Source organism: Pipistrellus hanaki (assembly GCF_964339955.1).
Source record: "Pipistrellus hanaki genome assembly, chromosome: 15".
Taxonomy (NCBI): domain Eukaryota; kingdom Metazoa; phylum Chordata; class Mammalia; order Chiroptera; family Vespertilionidae; genus Pipistrellus; species Pipistrellus hanaki.
In genome coordinates, this window is record NC_140517.1 from 11,679,546 (window position 1) to 11,701,685 (window position 22,140).

Genomic DNA, 22,140 nt, shown 5'->3' on the forward strand with positions numbered 1-22,140 from the left:
CACTCGCAGCCACACAGCCCTCCAGCTGAGGTCGGGGTCAGACTTCATGCAGATCTCAGACTAGGCTGAGCTGGCAGAAGTCCCTTGAGGTGAGGGTGTGGAGCAGCTGCTGGCATTGGGGAAAGTTGTTTTGTTTTTTTAAAAATATATATATTTTATTGATTTTTTTTTTTTTTACAGAGAGGAAGGGAGAGGGATACCTCCAAATGGGCCGTGATACCATTTCAGAGTTAGAAACATCGATGAGAGATAAACATCGATCAGCTGCCTCCTGCACACTCCTCACTGGGGATGTGCCCGCAACCAAGGTACATGCCCTTGACAGGAATCGAACCTGGGAACCTTGAGTCCACAGGCTGACGCTCTATCCACTGAGCCAAACCGGCGAGGGCAAGGAAAGGTCTTGACTGAACTCTGGTGAAGGAGTTGCCCCTTGACCTCCAAGGTAAGAGAAGAAGCATCGTCAGGGATGCCCAGATGGATGTGTGCATTTGGTTACGACCTCAGGTGGGGTGAAGAAATACCCCAGAGTAACTGGTAGGGACTGGCTGGTGAGAGGAGCTCTACCACCAGCACCCCCTCCCCCATTCATATGTTGAAGCCCCAACCCCCAGTGTGACTGTATTTGGAGATGAGGCTGCTAATGAAGAAATTAAGGTTAAATGAGGTCATAAGGGAGGAGCCTTAATTTAATAGGGTTAGTATCCTTATAAGAAAGACATCAGAGTGCCCTCACTGGTTTTTGCTCAGTGGATAGAGTGTCAGCCTGCAGACTGAAGGGTTCCAGGTTGGAATCCAGCCAAGGGCACATGCCTGGGTTGCGGGCTTGATCCCCAGTAGGGGGCGTGCAGGAGGCAGCCGATCATTGATTCTCTCTCATCATTGATGTTTTTCTCTCTCTCTCTTCCTCTCCCTTCCTCTCTGAAATCCATCATCAGAGAGCTCCCACCTCCTCACACACCCATGGAGGAAAGGCCACGTGAAGACTGCAAGCCAGAAAGATCTCACCAGAAACCAAATCAGAAGGTCAGAAGCTTGATCTTCGACTTCTAGCCTCCAGAACTGTAAGAACGTAAATTCCTGCTGTGTAAGCCACCCAGCCTGCGGTTCTCTTTATGGCAGCCCTAGCACACTAATGCAGATGGACGAGACCGAGAGGTGCTTGAGGGGCATGGAAAGGACCGGAATGAAGTTAGAGGTCTCCAGCTCAGGCGACTGTATGGGCACTGACATTGCTCACTAACCAGGGGTGAGGTGAGGGAAGGCAGGTGGTGAGGGATATTTGCATAAGATGTGACCATGTGACCGTGGGATAGTCAGGCCTAGAACTCAGAGGAGATCTGGGCTGGGTCAGAATTTGGGGATTATTAGAGCGTAGGTGAAGTCTTAGGAGTGATTACATTTCAGATCACGTATTATTCTTTCTTTTTCAATTGGTTCATTCTAATTCCAGTGTCATGTGACATCAGCTTTTGTCTTTTACATTTTTATAAAAAGTCAGACATTCTCCTTTGTTTTTAGAAAGTGTAACTGTGCACAAATTCCCCCCAATTTTTAAATGACTTAGTTTTCTTCTACTTGTTCAGAGCGAGCCTTGTTTAGGAGCATAACTGATGTGTGGTTAGAATTGCACATTTTTTTCTGAGGTTCATCTTGTCTTCACTATTTATGATGCCAATTCCCTTGTCATTTTATCCAATTTAAAAATAATGTCCTAGCCGGTTGCTCAGTGGTTAGAGCATCAGCCCGTGGAGTAAGGGCGGCAGAAAGGGTTCACTTCTGGTCAAGGGTAAGTACCTCAGTGACAGGCTCAATCCCCAGCAATCAACCAATGTGTCTCTCTCACATTGATGTTTCTCTTTCTCTGTGTCTCCCCCTTTCTTCTACTCTCTTTAAAAATCAATGGGAAAAAAATCTCGGGTGGGTGAGGATTAACAAAAAACAAACAAACAAACAAACAAAATAACAAATCTCCCTCTACTTCAGCTTGCCATATAATTTATCATTCAGAAATTTTGCAAATGCTTCCTTCTTTCCCTTAGGGTTAAACTTGAAAGGTATCATGTGTTTAGTTCTAGGATGAGCTATTTTTTCATCTCTGAAAACTTTTCTAGTATTATTTCTTTCCTGATGTTTCCCTCATCCTATGCCTCATCCCATTTATTTCTCTCCTATTTTAGGGCTGTGATACCATTCCCCATTTACAAAATCAGTTATTTGAACCTCAGTCTGTTTTCTTTGTCTGCATTCCTGGTTTGATGTTTTATTTTATCCTCAACATCGCGGATTTCTTTGTTCTGTTGTTTTAGTTATGCCAACTACTACTTCCAGTTGTTTTAAAATTCTTTTATAGTTTTACCAGTGTTCTGATATGTTCCTGTCAGTGTTATTAGATTATTTACTTCAAAGTAGTTATCTCCCAGTTCATCTTATTGGTTCCTAAGGCTCTTTAGATTCCATCATTAAAAACAATTGGCATCTATGGAGGTCCTACTGTGTGCAGACACTGCTGTTCAGTACTCGCCTGCTTCCCTTCTAAGTTTAATGCAGCAGAATTCTTCAGTTAGAGTGCTTTGAGGGAGGTTTTGAGTAAGATCTAGTCCATCTTTTGCAAAATAATAATAATAATAATAATAAAATTTAAGATGACTGAAATTGTGTTCTATGTACAACATAATGGGACTTATATATACTTTTTATAATGCAGTGAGAAAATGAGGACTAAGGGAAAATCACAGCAGGAAAACAGGAGGCAGCCACGCACATCTGAGGAGAGTGAGTGAGGGGAAGGTTTCTTTATTCTGATGAGGCCTCAGGTGGTGTCTTATGACCCAGGCGTGTCCTTTTGACTTTTGTTGGTGGTGTCTAAACGACCCTTCGCTTTATTACTTTATTACAGGTAATTAAGTTATTACTTGAATGGCTACAGCACAGGGGAGCCCCCACCCTCCCCTGACTCCCTGCAAGCCTCCTGCGTGGGAAACAGTCCCCCCCTCCCGATCGGGATGGGATTGAAAACTAACAGAGGCAGCAGAAGAGAAGAAATGTGGCGGTAGACGTGGGCCGGCGGCAATGCAAGCGGTGGGGCCGTTGCCTCCTGTGCGTCTTCCAAAAGTTGGTATTGATCGAGCGACTGGTTAGCCGGTCTTTCCTGGGCTCTGACTCAGAGGCTCCCTGTCTTTCCGCGGCGAGTGTAACCTCGGAGAGAGGCAGGCTTCCCGGGGGCCCTCTGTTCCCACAGAACTCCGGAGTGGCCTCATTTCACACCTCTCAGGAAACAGGCTTCCGAGTGACAGATTGATTGCCGCATGGGTGGTTACCAAAAAAAAAGAACCTATTTTATTAGCTGTTTGTCTTGCAAAGTGAAATCGTTTTTTTAAAACTTTATCAAAATGTCATCATCCCAGGGTTTAAGAACATGCCCTCTGGCTGTGAGGAAGATCCGCAGATCCCACAGGTAAAGAGTCCTGTCAGTCCGTGTCCCCCACCGCTCCCCCCTTCCCCCAGGGGAGCCCCAGGCTCTCTCAGGGGCGGGGAGGGCCCTGAGGGCCAGTTGGGCAACCAAGGGAGTCATCAAACCTCACCCTGGAGTCTGAATTGTCTTTTTTTTTGTTAATTCATCAAGAAAAAAAAATCTAGACATTTATATACATGAGAGACTATAGGTAACTTTGTTATAGAAACCATTCCATTTACTCATTCTTTATAGGCTAAAAATAAGGACCTACATTAAGCAATTAAAAGGTATTTGGTGTCACCCTGTTGGCAGGTACAGAAAGAAGAAAGAGAGCCCCAAGGTGGCAGCAGGGAGGTGAATGGTGGAGCTGGTTCCTGGGGCCCAGCTGACCAGCCTGCCCTCCCTGCTCTGTCTTTGGCCACTCCCCCAGCCTCACCCCGTCTTATCCAAGGTGAAGGCCAATCCTCACAGCTCTGCGGTCCATCTCTAGCCCCTGCTCCCCTCTTCCCTGGCCTCATCTCTTCCCGCATGGCTGCAGCCACCAGGCTTCATTGAGCGCTTCCCTCACGCTCCACGTCAGGCCGGTGATTCCCACAGGAGCAGCTCTGAGTTCATTCTGCCCTGGCCCAGCACCTCCAGACCTCCCTTCGAGCACAGCACAAATCTTCCCACCTGTCTGGCCTGGGGGCCCTTGGAGATGGGGCCCTGCCCTCCTCAGCCTCAATTCTGCCCTTCCCTTCCTCCCACTCATTCATTCTGACAGCACCAACCTGTAGAGCTCACTTTCCTGGAACAGCCATGCTCTTTCCCACCTCCATGCTGTCCCCTGACTCTGGAGCACCCTTCCCGGTCGGTCCACTTGGCACCCATCCTAAGGCTCAGTTCTCCAGCTCTCACCCCTCCCCTCAACCGCACACCCATTGGGCTTTGTACCAGCAGCCTAGAGCCCCCTGGGGGGAGGGCGCCGTCCAAGAGGCCAGCATTTGCCTGCAGCGTGCAGAGCGTGCAGGGCCGTGACCACACGGAACCCGCGGTAAAGTCACAGCTGTAGACGCCCATTCTCAAGGAGGGCAGGCAGAGGGAAAAAGGGGTCACGGGTAGAACATTGGCCCGGTGTGGAAAGAGGAGCCAAAAAGGAGCCCTTGAGAAAAGGTAGAAGAATGCAGGAAAGGTTGGCTAACGTATAGCCCTGTTTGTTTTTTTTATTTCATTCTCAATCTTTATTTCTTTTTCACTTAGAAGAGCTGGGAAAGGAGGGCTGTATGTGGCAGTCCCAGGAATGAGAAAACCATGTGTCAAAGCTGTTGCCGAGGCCCTCGCTCTATTTTTACCTCCCTCACACTGCCTCTTTGAGGCCCGAGCAGGGAGCCTGGCCCAAGATGGCCCGAGGTGGCCCGCGCCGGCGTCTCTGAGGCAGACGTGGCCAGCCAGCGCCCCGTTCTCCAGAACCCACCAGAAGGCTGCTTATTCACTCCTCCCGGCCACAAATAAATGCACAAGACACATGTTCCCGGGCAGCCTGGAGGGATGTGAACACAAAATTACCCCATAAATTACTCGTGTTTCCTTTCCTCGGTTCAGAGTTGGGCTTTTTTGTTCGCGTTAGTTACATTAACGTCGGGCAGTAATTAGTGTTCTTAAAATAGAACGCCCGTATTGCCACGTTTAGAAAAGAAAACCACCTAGGGATGAGAGAAAAAAAAAAGCGCCCACATGCGAAATAGCATTCCATCAGCCACAGGATCTGCTAGGAGCCTCGGTGGGCGCCGGGCCGGGGCTTTGCGGCCGAGCGCGCAGGGGCAGCCCGTGTCTGCGGTCGCCTGTGCACGCTGTTCCCGGCTCCAGGTCAAGGAAGCCTTTGACATCGTGGCCAGGAGCTCTGGGGGTTCGCCAGCCTCTAATTACATTTCTGTTTTTAAATATTGATAAACAGTCCCTCTGTTGACTCAAACGTTTTCAAACACTAAGCCTGTCGTTGTTGGCTCCGATCCTGCGGGCTCCTCGGGCCCGCAGGAGCCCCTCCCCGGGCCTCGCGGCTCTCGGACTGTCATTCAAACACCCGAGGAATAAACCGTCCCGCTGGGTCACTTCAGGATGCAGAGTCAGGCCTGGCTGGGCTGCCGGCTGAGGCCCTGCTGGCCTCTGCCACCACCGGGGCTCCTACTCTGGGTTCAGGATGGAGGTGCAGGATGAGGCAGGAGGGACCGCTGCCCCTGGCACATCCGGTCCCCTACTTGCTTCATGTGTGAATGTTAGTCCCTCGTGTCCACCCCACCCCCAACACCGTTGCTACCTGGGAGGGAGGGGAATGGGACTGGAGGGGATCCCTTCTAGTTCCATTGGGTCCAGAGGAGCTAAGTGTCAACCATCCCGTCTTGGGGACTCTGACATAGAAGGATCCTCCAGGTCCATGCTCCCCCTCAGCCAGCTGACTGCAATGTGAGGGCCGGGTGGGGGCCCCCATTTTTCTTGAGGACTCGGAGCCAAATCAGCTGTTTCTTTTTTTGTTTGTTTGTTTTGTTTGTTTATTTTTATTGATTTCAGAGAGGAAGGGAAGAGAGAGAGAGAGATAGAAACATCAATGATGAGAGAGAATCTTCAATCGGCTGCCTCCTGCATCCCATACCCACTACTGGGGATTGAACCCACAACCCAGGCATGTGCCCTGACCAGGAATCAAACCGTGACCTCCTGGTTCAACCACTGAGCCACACCCACTGGGCCCAGTCAGCTGTCTTTTGTCCTGACTGCCAGGTTACCTGTCCTCTTTCCTTGGAAGATTCAGCCAGTGGCCAGGTGTCAGCATTGCTTCTGTAGTGACCATGAGTGGAGCACTGTTACAAATGGGGGTGTCAGTGGCGTCCATGATGCTCTGAAGCTCCTGGCTCCATGGGGCGAAGGCCAAGTTCCTGATGTCATCACACCTCCCCACTCGACACCACAGCAGTGCCTCTGCCACTGTCTTCATCATTTTATAGATGAGACAACTGAGGCCAAGAGAGAAGCTTACAGCCCAAGATCTCACTGGAGGAGCTTGGATTTGAACCCAGGTCCACCTGACTCTGAAACAAGAGTTCTTTTCAATCTACCCTGCCATAGAGCCTCTTGGTCCCACTTCCTGCCTTTGACAAGTGGCCACTGGAAGGGTGCCACCCTCAAATACGTGCATCAAAGGTAATGTGGTCCTGGGTAAGGGCCAAGGGCTCTGTTGAGGTACCAGAAATCATGGTGCTTTTTATGTAGCTCTGTTGGGGTGTCCCCCCCTTAGTTGGGGACCTTGTTGGCATGACCCATTTGGGCTCTAACTTTAAGAGGTAATTATGGGTCAGCTTGGGGACCATCAGGCCCTTCTGCTACGTCCCAGGAAATGGACCTAACCCTATTACATGGCAAATCAGATAGAATCAGCTCCTAATTCAATATGGTGGCTCTAAGTAACATTTATCAAGATACAGAAGCTGGTCCAATGAGTTAGAAAACAGTGGCAGCTGGAATAGACTCAGACAAAAAGCATCCTGCACTTTCTGATGTTAAAAAAAAAAATAGTGGAAGAGACAAAGGTTTTCAATACCATATTGTAGGTCGGCACTGTCTTGTTGGGGGCGGGGGAGACTGGCTGTGTGCACACCTGCAGCCTCACCCTGCCTCGGCCACATCCTTCAAATCCCGACAAAGGTGCCTAGATCTCGCACCGCTGCCCTGATCACAGCGAAGCTGGGAGATTCGGGGCTGGCCATTCCTGCCCTTCTGCGCCTGAGGGTATAAGACTCGCAGCTACTGTACATGACCAGAGTGGGAGAGAATTGCTCTTCTGACTGGTGGTGTGGGAGTCACATAAGCCAAACAATCAGGTTATCGGGTGATGGGGATTGGATCTGTTACTTTTGGATTGGATTGAACGTTCTATCCCCTCCTTCTTCCGCTGCCAGCCTCGCCGACCAACAGTGATCCCAGGCCCACAGCAGACACTTCTCTGCAAACTCACGGAGGCCACCAGGAGCCAACAACATTCCAGAGGTTCCCTTAACTGCAAGAGCCGCCTTGTAGACTTGCCTGCGAGCTCCCACGCCCCTTCTCCTGCACCAGGGCTGGCTGGTGACCTTCCTCTGATCCAGAAAACAAAAGTAATTTGTGGGGCTGCATCAGGTGCTACGAGGAATCTGGCATGCACATCTGGCATGACCTGAGAACAAGCTTCGGGCCAGAATCATGATCCAGTCCGGCTTTTCGTCTTGGCACCACCTGCAGGAGCCCAGCCCGGGAGAGTGGGGCCCACCTGAGGTCAGTGACTCAGTGGATGTGTGAGGAGGAGGAGGAGGCGTGCAAGCTAGGTGTGGGGCTTCCTCCCAGTGGTCTGGCTATTATGGAGCCCTGTGGGGGGTGACTGAGTGTTTAAGGCACTGGCTGGTCAGAGCCTTCCCTCATTGGTCGCTGGAATCTCAGTCGGGAACACAACCCCCAGCTGGAATGCGTTTCCCCTGGGAAGGCAGTGAGTGTGCTGAATAAGGTGGCTTCCAGGAAGATGCTGAGAAAGGCGAGAATGGCTCATCAGGACTGAGAGGAACGCTGCTGACTTGCTGGCGAGGATGCTTTGTTCCGTAATGATGATGAGCTAGTTTTCCCCCTTGAGGCTGGAGAGTGGATCTGTAGACGCTGTCTCAGGGTGCAGTACACCCAGTGCCGTGCCCCTCCCGCCCCAGGTCCTGTCTTTCTGCAGTTTTCTACCCTCGAATGCCCACATGGCTCACTCTCTTCACTCTCTTCACGCCCCTACTTAAATGCCACTTCCTTGGAATAGCCTGGATCACTCTGTACAGAATACCATTCCCTTCCATCGCCCTCTCTGCTTACCCTGCTCCGCTTTTCTTTCTAAAACATCACCACTAACACATTATGCATCTCTGTACTGTCCTTCTGCCTGCGCTAAAAGGCACAGCCCCATGAAGGCAGGGAGTATGTCTGATTTGCTCACAGTTGGATCTGTGACACTCAGAACAGCTTCTGGCTCACAGCAGACACCGGTACAGATTTGTTGCAGGTAGGAACTGAACTCCGGGTACACGGAAGTGCCATGGCCTCACCAACACCTCTGTCTTCGCTCCTGCCTGAAAACTCGAAGACCGAGCCACTACCCTGGAGGGACGCTATTTCTCGGTGCCAGGAAGGCTGGTTTAATCCGTTAAATACCAAACACCCAGGATTTCTAAGTCTTTTCTTCTAATCATTACTCGTGATCATGGGAGCTGTAAACATTTTGTAAGTGGATTTGGCGTGATCAATCCCTTCCCAAGCCTAATGCTTCTCGGAAAACAGACGTTGGAAATGAATGGACTCGCCCGACGTTTGTTTGTGTGCATGATGATCTACCCCAACGCCTTTGAAAACCAGGGCTGGGCTGGTTTTGAAATACAGTCACCCCATCTTCCCGTAACGAAGAGAAGGCCCGCCTTCGCTGTGACAGCACTTACGGAGTGCCTGTGACTCGAGGGGCGACGCAGGAGGCCGAGGGCCGGGAAGAGCTCTCGAGAGGAGCTGTGGGAAAGCCCGTGCACTTCATGCTTTGCAGGAAGCACCGGTCCTTCCTGGCGAGGCTGCCGCACGGCCGGCGGGCATGGTGGGCAGCGTTACAGCACCTCACCGGTGTCTGCTTCCCCCTGGAATCCCCGTGCCCACCGCTTAGCAAAGGCAAGCGGAGGGTCTGGCAAGGCACCTGCAGGAGCAGGACTGCAGGGATAAGCCAGGGCCCCTGCCCACAGGTCCTGTCTGCAGCCCTGCCTCGTATCGCGTCTGGTGTCACAGCAGCCGGACACCCTGTTTCTAAGAATACGACCCAGAAAAGAAAGCTTCCCACAGGAAACGGAAGACACGTGTCCTTTCGGGGCCACTCCGGTGACCTGGACACCACGCGGGAGACCACGTCCTTGGCCACAGCAGCAGTGGGGCAGCCCCGAGTGTCCTGTTACCCGAGTCCAGACTTCAGGGCCCCGTGGGCCGCGCTGGGGTAGGAGCTGGCTCTCACCCCGATAGTGGTAGCTGGCTCTCCAAAAGGGGGATTTCCCTCCTGGCTTGATTTTTAAGGTTTACCTTTGGTGGGATCTGTTTGGGTGAGGACGTGTTTCTAAGGCACTGCGCCTTGTAGGGTTTCTTTCCCGCGGCAGGGGGTGGGCCGAGGTGCTGGGTCGCAGCCTCAGGGCGCTCGGCCGCCCCGCACCTGCCGTCCCGCTGGCCTGGGCCGCCCGGTGCCCACGGCCCTGCCGCTGCTCGGCCAGCTGTCGCTCCCGGCCCCGTCAAGGCCGCACTCCCGGCCAGGCTCAGAACTGTTCCTCCTGCGAGACCTTAACGAGTGAACCGAGCTGCGCTCAGATGAAAATGGTGACCTGGGGTAACGTATGTGGCCTGAGAGCCCTCTTCCTCTTTCAGAAACGTAAGTAAACGTGGCCCGGGCCCGGGAGAACACCCGCTCAGCCGCAGGATAGCACCCCTGCCATGCGCCCCCCAACCCCCATTCAAATCCCCATTTCACTCCGCCTCCTCGGAGGGGACAATTCAGAGGCTGACAGGGACGCCTTAGCCTCTCCCCGCGGACCCCACCCTAAGAGCAGAAATCAGTCATCCTCTCTCTGCTGGCATTTAACAATTCACCCCGGGAGTGCGGCCTTGATGCCGACACAGTGCTGTGTGTGTGTGTGTGTGTGTGTGCGTGTGCGTGTGCGTGTGCGTGTGCGTGTGTGTGTGTGTGCGCGCGCGCGCCTGGCCTCCCCGGGCCTCAGCCTGAGGCTGCAGCAGGTCCGGGGGGACCCCGCAGCCACAGCTCTCGCCCTCGGCCAGCAGCAGGGCCGGGGTTTGAAGCCTCTCGGGTCTGACATGAGAGCCCACGGAGCCCGTGGGATGATTCATTCCCCGCGCTCTACCCAGAGACAACGAGGCGCAAACCAGAATAAAAGGGGGCTATTATGATATCACTATTTGCCGTTTATCTAAATTAGATAATAAATCACGGAGCTGCTTGAAACAATATCCATGTCAACCTCCTAATATCTAGTGATCACTTAGTGCCACTGGATGGTGCCTCCGCTATAATTAACGCTCGCGTCTGGAAAAAAAAAAAAAAGTGATCTCTCTGTGAAATGGAAAAGTGAACGCGGAAATAAAAATCTCACCCGCCCTCCCCTTCCTCCGGGACAGGGCAGCAGGCCCCGGTGTCCGTCAGCGGCGACGACGGCTCGGCCTGGGGGAAGATGGGCGAGCCTTGACGGCCCTCCCCCCGCCGGGACGGTGCCCTGGGCAGGGGGCAGCCTGTCGCCACGCCAGCAGCAGGCTACCAGCTGAGAGATGCTCACCAGCCCCAAGCAACGCGGTGCCCATTCATCAGCCTCAGCATAATTGGGCATCTGCCACCGGCATCTCCAGATGTTCGCCTGTATCAGACGTCGACGCGGTTCAGTGTTTTCATTGAGAGCCTCGTAAAAAAAGCTCTCGCTGGTCGGGGACGCTTATTGTTCGTTTTTATTTGAGTTCTTATCATGTGCAAAATGTTCCAGGCACCATTAGGAGACACAAAAGGCTCAGAAAACACAGTTTCAGGGGGGCGGAAGCTCACTGTAGCGTGGAGGAGACATTTACAAACATTTGCCGAACACAATCAGCCGGCAGGAGCGAAAGGCGCTCAGGGCAGCACATCAGGGCGTGGGGGCAGGGTGGTGGGGGCTGAGGGTTTAGTGCTCGCCGGAGGGCAGCCTCAAAATCAGATGGGGGTTCCGGGCTGTTGGCTCATTAATAGGGTCTTCAGATTCATTCTCTGGGAGATTGGGGTGTGGGGGCCAGAAAAGGATCAAGAAAGATGAAAAGGGACATCTGAGGTGCTGGTTCAGGCACATTACAATTATTGCTGAGCCATAAACGTAGCTTGGAAAGATGCATTGATTCACACGTAGGTTGCTCAGGACATTTAAGGGGAAATAAAATGTCGGCAATGAGAACTGTCTCATCAATTTACCAAAAGCATGTCTGAGGCACTATCATGGAAACTCGGAAAACCCTGCTCTTGGCATAAATTAAAGAAAGCTATCTTCCCTGGACAAGGATAATTTTAGGGATCAATAATCTCTTTTGAAAGGATACTTTGAGAGGACTCCTTTTTAAAATTGACTTCATTTATTTTCCTCCTCTTATAAAAAAAGAAACTAGAAACCAGGTGCACAAATTTGTGCACAGGTTGGGTCTGGCTGGCCTGGCCCCAACTTGGGTGGATCTGGGGTGGGCCTGTCAGGAGGAGGAGATGGTGGGAGGTTGGCTGGCTGGCCAGCCTGCCCCATCGGGACCTGATCGGGGCTGGCTGGGGGAAGGGGCCGTGGGTGATTGGCCAGTGGGCCCCACTGATTGAGGGTGTGGCTGGCCATGGAGAGGGGCTGTGGGCGGTGGGCCAGCCACCCCCACCCCCAAATGGGGTGGAGGGTGCTGATCAGGGGCCAGTAGCCTGGGGAAGGGGGCCATGGGTGGTTGGCCCACAGGCCCTGCCCCTGATGGAGTGGGGCAGCCAATCTGGGGTGGGACAGGATGGGGGGAGGGGCTTCAGGAGGTTGGAGGACCATCCCTGCCCCCTATTGGGGTGTGGGGATACCAGAGGCGGGGACAGCAGGGGGAAGGGCTGTGGGCTGATCAGGGTGGTAGGGTGTTGGCCAGCCAGCCCTGACCCACATTGGGGTGGGGAGTACAATCAGGGATGGGGCAGCCAGGGGGAAGGGCCACAAAGGTTGGCCAGACAGCCACACCCCCTGATCCACCAGTTCACTGGCCATAGTGGGCATCGTAGCAACTGGTCGTTATGGTCATTATGGCCATTGGCTTTTTATATATATAGATATTTGTGAAGGTTTATAACAAAAGATGTGACACTGAAATTATTACAGTAAAACAGAATTGGGAAACTAGAACCCAGTAAAAAAAAAGAGAATATAAATTTTCTAATTAGAATAATTTTTGTGACCAAGCTCTGAGTTTAGGTCTGAGCTTCCTATAACTCAAGGTGACAAGGGAAACATGATAACATAGGTTCAGCTACTACAATGGACAAAGTATATCCATTCGTGAGGATTTAATGATTTGTGATCTTATAAAAGCAAAGGAGGCACAGGAAACTCCTGGAGGAACGGGGGAGATGTTTTCAAAATATTTAGAGAGGAAAAGATGGATTTTGAATTTTTTTTTTTGTGTGTGTGTGTGTGAGAGGCAAAGCTTGGGTGGCAAGGACAGACACGGCCACTAAAATCTGGGTGGATCTGGTGTGGCTCCGATTCCATCAGATTACTGCCGAGTGAATCGTTTTCTATCAAGTCATTTTTTTTTTTTTTTTAAGAATGGCTTGATAGAAAAATACTTCACATATTTTTCTATCAAGCCATTCTTTTTTTAAAAAAAAAAAATATATATATATATATACATATATATATATATATATATTTATTTTTTTTTTGATTTTTTTACAGAGAGGGATAGTTAGAAACATCGATAAGAGAGAATCATCGATCAGCTGCCTTTATGCACACCCCCTCACCGGGGATGTGCCTGCAACCAAGGCACATGCCCCTGACCGGAATCGAACCTGAGACCCTTCAGTCCACAGATAGATGCTCTATCCACTGAGCCAAACCGGTTTCGTCTGGGCTTCTTTTTAGAGGGACCTGTCGTGGTCCTTCTGATGGCGTGCTCATCGGGGGCTCTGCTGGGGGCCGGGCCCTGTCAGCTGCCCTGAGGGAGGTAGGGGGACCCTGGGGAATGGTGGGGAGGGCCAGTGGTGGGGGTGGGACCCTCAGTGAGACAGCGGACCTGCCCTCCCAGCAGGCTCCAGGGTGGGCTTGGAGCAGGCCCTGTGTTTTCCCAGCTGGCTTGCAGCTGCCTTTTGTCCTCAGTCACTCGGTGCAGATTCCTGTGCTGCGCTGACGGTCCTTTGTGTTTCATTCCGCCTTTGCCGGAACGCTCTCCAGGGGGACCGTCTGCCCCGCAGAGAATACCTTTCCTGAGAAATGGAGCCCTGGGCCCGGGTGGGCTGCGTCTCCAGGAGGCTCCTGAGGGTGGGGAGCCCGGGGGTTGGGTGCAGTGAGGCCGCCTGGAGGAGGGATGCATTTGCAAGCAAGACGTCACCGATGGCCAAGACAGGGCCCTGTGGGTCCCTGTGTCTGACCCGCGCTGGGTCTGCGTTGGGGCGGTTGTGTCTGAAGTGAGGAGAGCGCTCATGGCGGCAGCTCTAATGCCTGGTGAGAGGCTTTGGGTTGGCCAGGTTTCCTCCCGGTGCCTCACTTTCATTCCTCCCTCAGGTAAGGATTTGAATAGTTCCCCAGTAACACCAGGTCTAGGTGTCCCGAGGCTAAAATGCACGAGGTTCTGTCCCAGAGCCTGGCTGGATGCCGTGGTGGCGATCACCGTGGTTACTATCCAGCCCTGGAGGCCGAAGGACCCACCAGCTCCCTCTCCCACCTCCACAGGTTTGACAGCCACAGGAGAGGCGCTGAGCTTTGTCACGTACTCAAGCAAGCCCCACGGCCTCCCTGACTCTGTGTGGGAAGTGGGGGGTCCAGGAAGGTCCTGCCTGTCCCCCGAGGACTGTGAGAATCAAGGCTGAGAAGGCCCTGAAGGGCCCCCCACACCCCCAGCTCGGCTTCACAGGGACTGAAGACAGTACTCAGGGGATCCTCGGCCCAGCACCCGACAACAGCTGCCAAGGCCTGCATGTGATCAGACCACCGAGCACCAAACACCCACAGAGGCTAAGATCAGGCAAGCGCCGCCGGAACCCTTACGGCGACAGAAAGCATCTCTGAACAGCCGAAGGCAGCCACACGGCCCCGCCGGGTCTGGCGTGCTTTGCTTTGTAAGGAGCGACTCGGAGCCCTCACTCAGAGCCAACTGCTTTCACTTAACACGCGGCGGTTCTGACAAACGCTGCAACTTGGTTTCCATAAAGCGAAAGTCAAACCAAGAGAAAAAGCACAAGGTAAGCGTCTCTGCAAATCTCAGACGTGTGAGATCATCACGGTGAGAAATTGGCCTGGGCACGCTCCCAAATTCCCACTCAAGACTGATGTTGTATGATTGCCATCTCTTTTTTTTTTTTTTGTAAATAAGATCCCCCAGCTAGGAAGACCGGGTGAAATAATATTCCATCCGTGCTGCTTAGGAAGGCGGGGCCGTGTATGATACACGTCAGGACGCTGTGCTTTGAAAAGCTTCAGCTCGTGAACCATGTTTGTTGAGCACCTACTATGTACTCACCTTTTATTATTATTATTTTTTTCTTTTTCAGAGAGAGAAAGGGAGAGTGAGAGAGAAATAGAATCAGCAATGATGAGAGAGAATCATTGATCGGTTGCCTCCTGCATGCCCCCCCACTGGGAATCAAACCAGAAAACCAGGCATGTGCCCTCACTGGGAATTGAACCGTGACCTCCCGGCCCACAGGTCGAAGCTCAACCACTGAGCCCCGCCAGCTGGGCTGTGGATGCTTTTTTCACGTCCCCCTCTGCTTCCCTCCAGTTCTCGGCGGCGGAGTGCTTGTGTGCAATGCCTGCTCTCTGACTACAAGGGGACCCACTGGGCTCAGCTCAGGTGGTGCCCTGGAAGGTGGTGGTGATGCTCTCACCCACCCATCCACTGGCTGTGGGGCCCTGCGGTCCTGTGCTGGCCTGGGACGTTTGGGTAACTCTGAGGGCCGGGGTGGGGTTCCTCTCCCCGCCTCTGAACCCAGGACGCAGCGCCGTCCTTGTGGGCAGACCGTGGGTGGCGGAGTCCTCGCAGCTGGAAGATAAACAGCCGGGAGGGCCCATCGCGCAGGGGAGTTCTGTGCGCCCTTCTTCCAGGGAAAGGTACTCCTGGGGCCAGGCTGTCTCTCACTCTTTAATCATTAAGAAAAGTACATCCATTTCAGCTTATTCAAAACCGTGGAGAACCATTGAGGTTTTTCCTGTGTAAAGGTCAAACTATAAAAAGATAAGTGGCCCCAGAGAAATCCAGGCGAGTCCTGGACATGTGGCAGAGTATAGAATGGGTCCAAAAAACAGGATTTATTCCTTCTTTGGAAACAGCTCGTAATCACCCCCTCCCCTCTCCCCAGCGTGTGTTCAATTCCTGTTTTCAGGTTCAAGGACATGAAGGAAGCGACTTCCAATGGGTTGTGCGTGGACTGGGCGGACTGGGTCCCGATCGGAACCTCTGAGCAGCTGCTGCCCAGCAAGTGTGGAACCGGAACCAGCACCCTCGTTTTCCTGAGCCTCGGGTCCCTGTCCGGCCTCTCTGTCTCCCACACCGAGCACCTCCCCCACCATCCCGTCCATGACTTCCACCTGAGAGGCGGGCAGTGGAGGCCTGGCCGGACCGGCTGGCTGTGCTGGCTCTGAGCGCGCCCCCCAGGCCTCGGCCCGGAGATGGGTCCCCTGCCCCGGCCTCTTTCCCCACCTCTGGCCGCCGGGCGTCCCGTCCCCAGGCAGAGGAGGCTCTGCTGTACGTGGACTCGGGTGACCTGAGAAGTCCTTGCAGCTGGGAGATAAACAAGTAGCTGCGACATCCCATCACGAGGACGGTTTTTAAAAAGGTACTTGGTAATATAACTGTTTTCTGTGAGGCTGAGCGAGTCATGGGGGATGAGAGGGTATTTTGAAAGCACAGCCCGGGCAGTAACATCCTCGCTTCTCTCTTTACTAATTAAGAGCTTGGAGGAGATCCTTTAAGAGTGGCTTTGGGAAGATAAGGAACAGCTGTGTCCCCTCTTTCGCAAACGGAGGCTCCGTCTCTGCTCGGTTTCCTGCGGCCCCGGCCTGTGGTGCAGGCCCAGCTCATCTCTCTCACCTCAGCCCGCCCATCGGTGGATGGAGGAGGGGCCTAGGGAGGTGGGCCTTCCCTGGGCCTGGGAGCTGGCATGTGTTTCCCGATTTGTGTCCAAGCAGGAACAGAAGAGATGGCACGTGCAAAGCTCTGCAGGGGCGGGCACCAGCGCCTGGGTCTGGCCAACAGAGAGGGGATGGGGGAGGCTGGCAGCAGTCACATCTCATCTGAGTTCCGCAAACATCACACGGGCTGCAGCGGGGCAGGGCTTAGAGGCAGAGGCAGGGCCAGGAAGAGGTTGCCTTGGTTACATGGTGGGACATGGTGGCAGGGATGCAGGAGGTAATGACTCTGGTACCACGTGGAGGTTCAGGGAGAGGTGGGCCTGGGCACTTGGGCGGATGGTGAGGCTTGAATTTGAAATGAGACGGGGGGTGGGGGGTGGGGGGGGGAATTCAGGCATCTATGGCGAACCAGACTGGGACAAGGAGCAACTGCGGTGCCCGAGGGACATTCAGGTGGACCTGCCCATGAGAACACGGGACATCAAAGGGCACAGTTAGGAAGAGAATCACAAGCTCGAGATAGCAATGTGCATGCGGCCAGCACACAAGTGGCTGGTAACGGAAGCCAAAGAACGGACACGGTCCCACAGGGAGAGCACAGGGCGAGGGCCGGGAAGAAGCTCAGGAGTCACTGGCCTTGGAGTTTGAGAAAACAGACTCCATGGAGAAGCCTGAGGAGCCAGCAGCGAGGTGGCTGGGAGGGCATGGCATGGGGGGGGGGGGGCGCAGGGAAGGACCCCCGGGAGGAGAGTGTGCAGGGATGGAGGCAGCGGGGAGGAGTGCCCGGAGGCTGGACTCACAGCTGGGAGGACCTGGGCGTGGCTGAGGAGGAGTCACCAGAGCAGCAGTGCTGCCGGTCAGGCTGTGGGTTCCACCTGCTCCGCAGGTTTGCAGACGGCTTGTTTCTCTGGGTGGAAGGTTCTAAGTGGGCTTCTTGGGGGTTTCCAGGAGATCCGTCTAGAGCAGCGGTACTCAACCTTCCTAAGGCCCCTTTAATACAGCTCCTCATGCTGAGGTGACCCCCAGCCATAAAATTATTTTCGTTGCTACTTCATAACTGTAATTTTGCTACTGTTAATGAACTGTAATGTAAATATCTGTGTTTTCCGATGGTCTTAGGAGACCCTGCTAGCAACCCACAGGTTGAGAACTGCCGCTGTAGAGAACCATAGGAACAAATTCAGTGTTTCCCAAACTTTTGACATGTGTGTACCCTTTCTATAATTTTCATAACGCTGAGTATCCCTCGTACTCACGAGAACGTAGAATTAGGCGCAGCTAAGCACGGTGCAGTGCATATCCCCACCCAACTCCGGTGCAACGCGTACCCCCACCAAACTCTTCCCGTACCCCTGGGGGGACGCGGACCACACTTTGGGAAACACTGATTCTATAGGAACTATCTAGCAACCTTAGCGTTCCTCCCTGCTCCGGCCTTTTGAATGTGGGAATCTGAAAAGTGTAACGGCGGCGGCTACTGTGCTTTTATTATCTTCATCTTGACTTTACAACGTATTTGTAGCAGACCCTTATTTTAAATATCCACATGACACTCTGTTTTGCTGTCCTTGATACTCTTCAAATGACGAGCCTAAATGTGAAAGATCTATAAATTACCGAGGTAATCCGGAGAGTCTTGGAGAGTCTACCTCTTCAGCTTCTTTCCTTTTTTAGGTCACAGAGCTCTGTCTTAGCCTATTAGGTGTTTAATGTGACACGCTCTGCTTCGCAAAGTAAAAGAGAGAGGGGAGCCCTGGGCTCAGATGCAGCAAGGAGCTTTGCCCCCAAACGTGCCCAACAGCCTCATTTAGTATTAAAGCTCTGAAGTGATTGATTATCCATTAGGGCAGCTATTTAAAGAGTTCATTGCATCAGATTCAAACTGACAACATCTGCGCAGCAAAGGCAGCTCGGCGGGGTCAGGCAGGACCACGTGGGGTCTGAACGGAGCTGGGGATTCTGCCTTCCGTGAGGCTCCGAGACCAGGCCCCCGTTAGGAAGGTAACAGGGCTGCTGTCGCCACTGTGCCTGGCTGGCAGGCGTGTGCCACTGGCTTCCTGCTGGCCTCGGGTCAGCGAGGAGACCTCGCTGTGAATGAAAACACTCCCAGGCACCGCTCAGAGCCAGCCCTGCCCTCTTCTCTGTGCTTCCTGTCTTCCTGTGTGCCCCTGTCCCCTGCCAGCCCCTTCCCATCTCCCTCTCCCTGAGGCCTCAGACCCTGAGCTGCTCCAGGCCCACACTCCCTGTCCCCTCTTCCCTCCACAAGTCATCTCAACCCCTCCTGGCTTCCTCCAGCCCGTCACCGACAGACTGCAAAGTCCACGTCTAAGCCCGTTGTCTTCTCCTCAGCCTGGCAGGGCTTCTCTGAATGGCACCACCCAACTCATCCCTGCCCCTCCTCTCCCCTGCCCCCCTCCCCCTCTGCCTCCTTGTATGCTTAGCAAACAGTTGATCTTGGCAAGTTCACCAGGAAGAAATAATACTGCTAAAGCCAGGCGCTTTCTGGTCTTTCACTTCTGCAGTTGTGTGTGTGTGTGTGGCTAGGTGTGCCTTCGGTGGGCAGCTGCTGCAGTTGTTCTATTGTTATGCTCAGGCCTTTACCTTGCTAGGCTGAAGTGATTGCTGCCCATGCTCAAAAGAGCAGGCTTTTTTGCCGAAACCAGATTGGCTCAGTGGTAGAGCGTCGATCTGCGGACTGAAAGGTCCCAGGTTCGTTTCCAGTCAAGGGCATGTACATTGGTTGCGGGCACATCTCTGGTAGGGGGTGTGCAAGAGGTAGCTGGTCAATGATTCTCTCTCATCGATGTTTCTAGCTATCTATCCCTCTCCCTTCCTCTCTATAAAAATCAATAAAATAAAAAATAATAATAATAAAAAAGAGCAGGCTTTTGGGTCTGTGGGCCCTGTCTGCCTGGTGTGTCAGAGCACAGGCAATGCTGTATTCCAGGGGCACCTGGGCTGGCCCTAGGGCCTGCCTGTCCAGGGCAGGCGGGAAGCCTGTGTCCTTGGAGGATACCACGGTCCTCACAAAAGCTCCACGGCTGGAAAGCTGCCTGTGGGTTTCTGGGACACTCATTCACAAGTGCCGCTCATTCACAAACACCACACCCAAAAGCTCTTTGTAATGGCGCCCAAACCTGGATTGAGGGCTGGGACATTCATCCGCTAGGTCCGATCTTGCAGCCGTGTCCCACCCTGAGAACTGTCCTTAGCAGAGGCGACTGCCTCACTCAACGTTAAGCCCTCTCCTAGAGGCTGGCCTGTGACCAATGACTGGCTGATGGGGAATGAAGCAGGGATATAAAAAAATAAGCACATACATATTGCCATAGAGGTGTCTTATCAGACAGGCCTAGATGCCGGTTACCAGCTCTGGGATGTTCGCTAAGTCACACTTTCTCTAAACCATAGTTTCTTCAGCCAAGGAATAGGTCTGATACCTCCATCGCAGAATTGTTTTGAAGGTATACACAATAAGCACCTGTCAGGCATGTATCAAGCACCCACTAAATGGAAGACCTTAATAACAATTTTTTTTATAAGGTCATTGGTGGCCCAGTGCACAAAATTCATGCACATTAAAGGGGAATTAATTAGAGGAAATATTTTAATATTGCTATTTGCCCTTTCTCTATAATAGAAGTGTCAGAGATGAAAGAAAATTAGTAAAATGTTATGAAAATCTCCCTCCTGTCAGAGTCTGGGGCATGCCGCGGGACCCAGAGTCAAGTCCCCGCCCACCCATGTGCACCTCAAAATTGCATGAGACCCAGACCTGGCTGGTCTGACCCCCATCAAGCCCTGCAGGGCAGGGGGTATAGCCTCAGGTCCCCCGGCTCAGCCTCAGGTCCCCCGGCCCAGCCTCAGGTCCCCCAGCCCCCCACTCGAGGGCATGATGACCATTTGCATATCAGCTCTTTATTATACAGGATGTTGCTCTGTAGAAGAACATATCCTTGCCTTGGGTCGGATCTCCCTCCTTCCTTCTGTCATGTGCTGTCTGTCAGTCAAGATGCATTTCTGGCCTCCTGGGTTTTGCTTTCTTGTGGGAGAAAGATGCCCACCCAGGCACCCACAGTTCACAGCTGACTGTGTGGACCAGCAGAAGAGACGGTGGAAATGTTCACCAACTGTTAATCCAGGCGGGTGGATGCACAGTTAAAACGCCTACGTTATAAACGAGCACCTCCTTGGCTGGAGAAAAAACTAAAAATAAAAGCTCTCTTTGTAAACTGAACCTTCATAAAATGAAGGGGAAAAAAATGGTTGTAGATGAGGGATTGGTGATGAGTAATTTAACCAAGACAATGTAAATCTAGGCCTTTGAATACTTTAAATATAACCATCTGATATAAAAAGAATTGCGCTAAATTTTTCAAAGCTGAGATCTTTCCTGGGGTGAGAGACTCGCTTTCCTGATAGGAACATGTTCCCTAAAAGGCAAGTGGAGAAGGCAAACAATAACATCCATGTGGACACCACACCCCGCGCCAGGCAGCTTAGGCGGACTCTCTGCATTTGGTAAGTCTGCACCAGCACCCCATATGCCACACATTTATTACCTTGCTAACCAGTTTGGGATCTACGTTGAAACAGAAAAGTCCATTTCAAAGGGGATGTGGCTTAGGAAAGTCTTTTGTTCATTCCAAAAATCAACCAGCACCTGGCTCTATCCCCTGACCCTCAGTCTGGAGTTCATCCAACGATGGGTGTGAAACCGGAGTTCCTTATCTTTCTTGGAAATGAGCAGTCTGAAACAGGGAGCCATGCCCGAGCCAGATCTAGGCCAGGCCTCCTGGGTGCATCCTCCTTGGGAGGACGGGGTGATGGAAAGAGAGCAGGATGCCGAGGAGGGGCCCAAGGGCAGGTTGAAGAGTGGGTGGCAGGAGGGCAAAGCTGGACACAGAGCAGACCCGGGTGGACCTATTTGTAGGAATGGGCCTCAGGAAGGGGGAGAGGCGAGGCTGGTGGCAGAGCAAGTATCTGGCTAGGCCGTTTAGTCCTGGAGGTGTGACGGATGCTGGGCTGGTTTAGGGGCGGCAAGGTATTGCCTTGGACAAATTGCCTCAGTGCTGCTCTGGCCACCAATGAGGCAGGGAGAAGCTCGGGGTTGATTCCCTGAGCCAGGGTGCCCCCGCGGGGACTGGCTGACTTTCTGAGACCTGGCCTAAGCATAGTAACCAGCCTCAAGAGTTTGGGCCAGGCTTCAGGAACCTTTCTTCAGGGGACCAGGCAGTGCAAGAGGGAAAGCAGAGCCTGGGGGACCAGAGACTTCCTGCTCTATCACCCACAAGTAGCCCCTTGCCTACCAGAGGTGGGGACAAGGTCCCTTTCAATGCATAGCCTGAGGAAGGAGGCAGGGTGATCTAATGACTACTCTCCTTAAAAACCCGCTACCTACACATTTCCTTATACCTCCGGAGTTCTGACGAGTGATTAAAATCTGCCTACCGATCTTCATGTTGATAACAAGAAGTTTATCTCCTTCCTATGGGAGATAGAGGGTCAGAGAGACCGAGGACCCCTCCCACTGCCTGACACAGCACAGAAGCCTCAGGGTCCGGTCTCTGAACACTGGCTGGTCCATTTGCCTCATGTAGCGATGGTGGTGATGACGATAACGAAGCACACAGTCTCGTTCCTAAAACGAGTTTAATGAACCATCAGGACAAAGGCAGCATCAGGGAGTGGGGAAGAGAGCAGACTTTGAAGCTGGGCAGCCTGGGCCTGCCTCCCGGCGCCATTGCTCACCAGCTGTGGGATCCGTGACGCTGGGCCATGCTCCCTCGTCTGACCGCGGCCTGA

At 52.9% G+C, this 22,140-nt stretch overlaps 2 protein-coding genes and 1 long non-coding RNA gene across 4 annotated transcripts in view; 1 reads left to right on the forward strand and 2 right to left on the reverse strand.

Annotated features, from left to right (window-relative positions):
• LOC311610140 (dipeptidase 2-like) overlaps nucleotides 1–22,140 on the reverse strand; it is a 564,319-nt gene that overhangs the window by 280,169 nt on the left and 262,010 nt on the right. The window lies entirely within an intron of this gene.
• Nucleotides 1–22,140, reverse strand: part of SMPD3 (sphingomyelin phosphodiesterase 3) — a 77,434-nt gene that overhangs the window by 27,235 nt on the left and 28,059 nt on the right. The window lies entirely within an intron of this gene.
• LOC311610187 overlaps nucleotides 7,134–22,140 on the forward strand; it is a 39,390-nt gene continuing 24,383 nt past the window's right edge. Inside the window, exons 1-4 of one of the 2 annotated variants that reach the window (XR_014792906.1) lie at nucleotides 7,134–9,881; nucleotides 13,939–14,447; nucleotides 15,564–16,040; nucleotides 16,156–17,020. This is a non-coding gene — a long non-coding RNA (uncharacterized lncRNA). Of the gene's footprint in view, nucleotides 9,882–13,938; nucleotides 14,448–15,563; nucleotides 16,041–16,155; nucleotides 17,021–22,140 lie in introns of those variants that run through there. The other variant, XR_014792905.1, reaches the window with a different exon arrangement.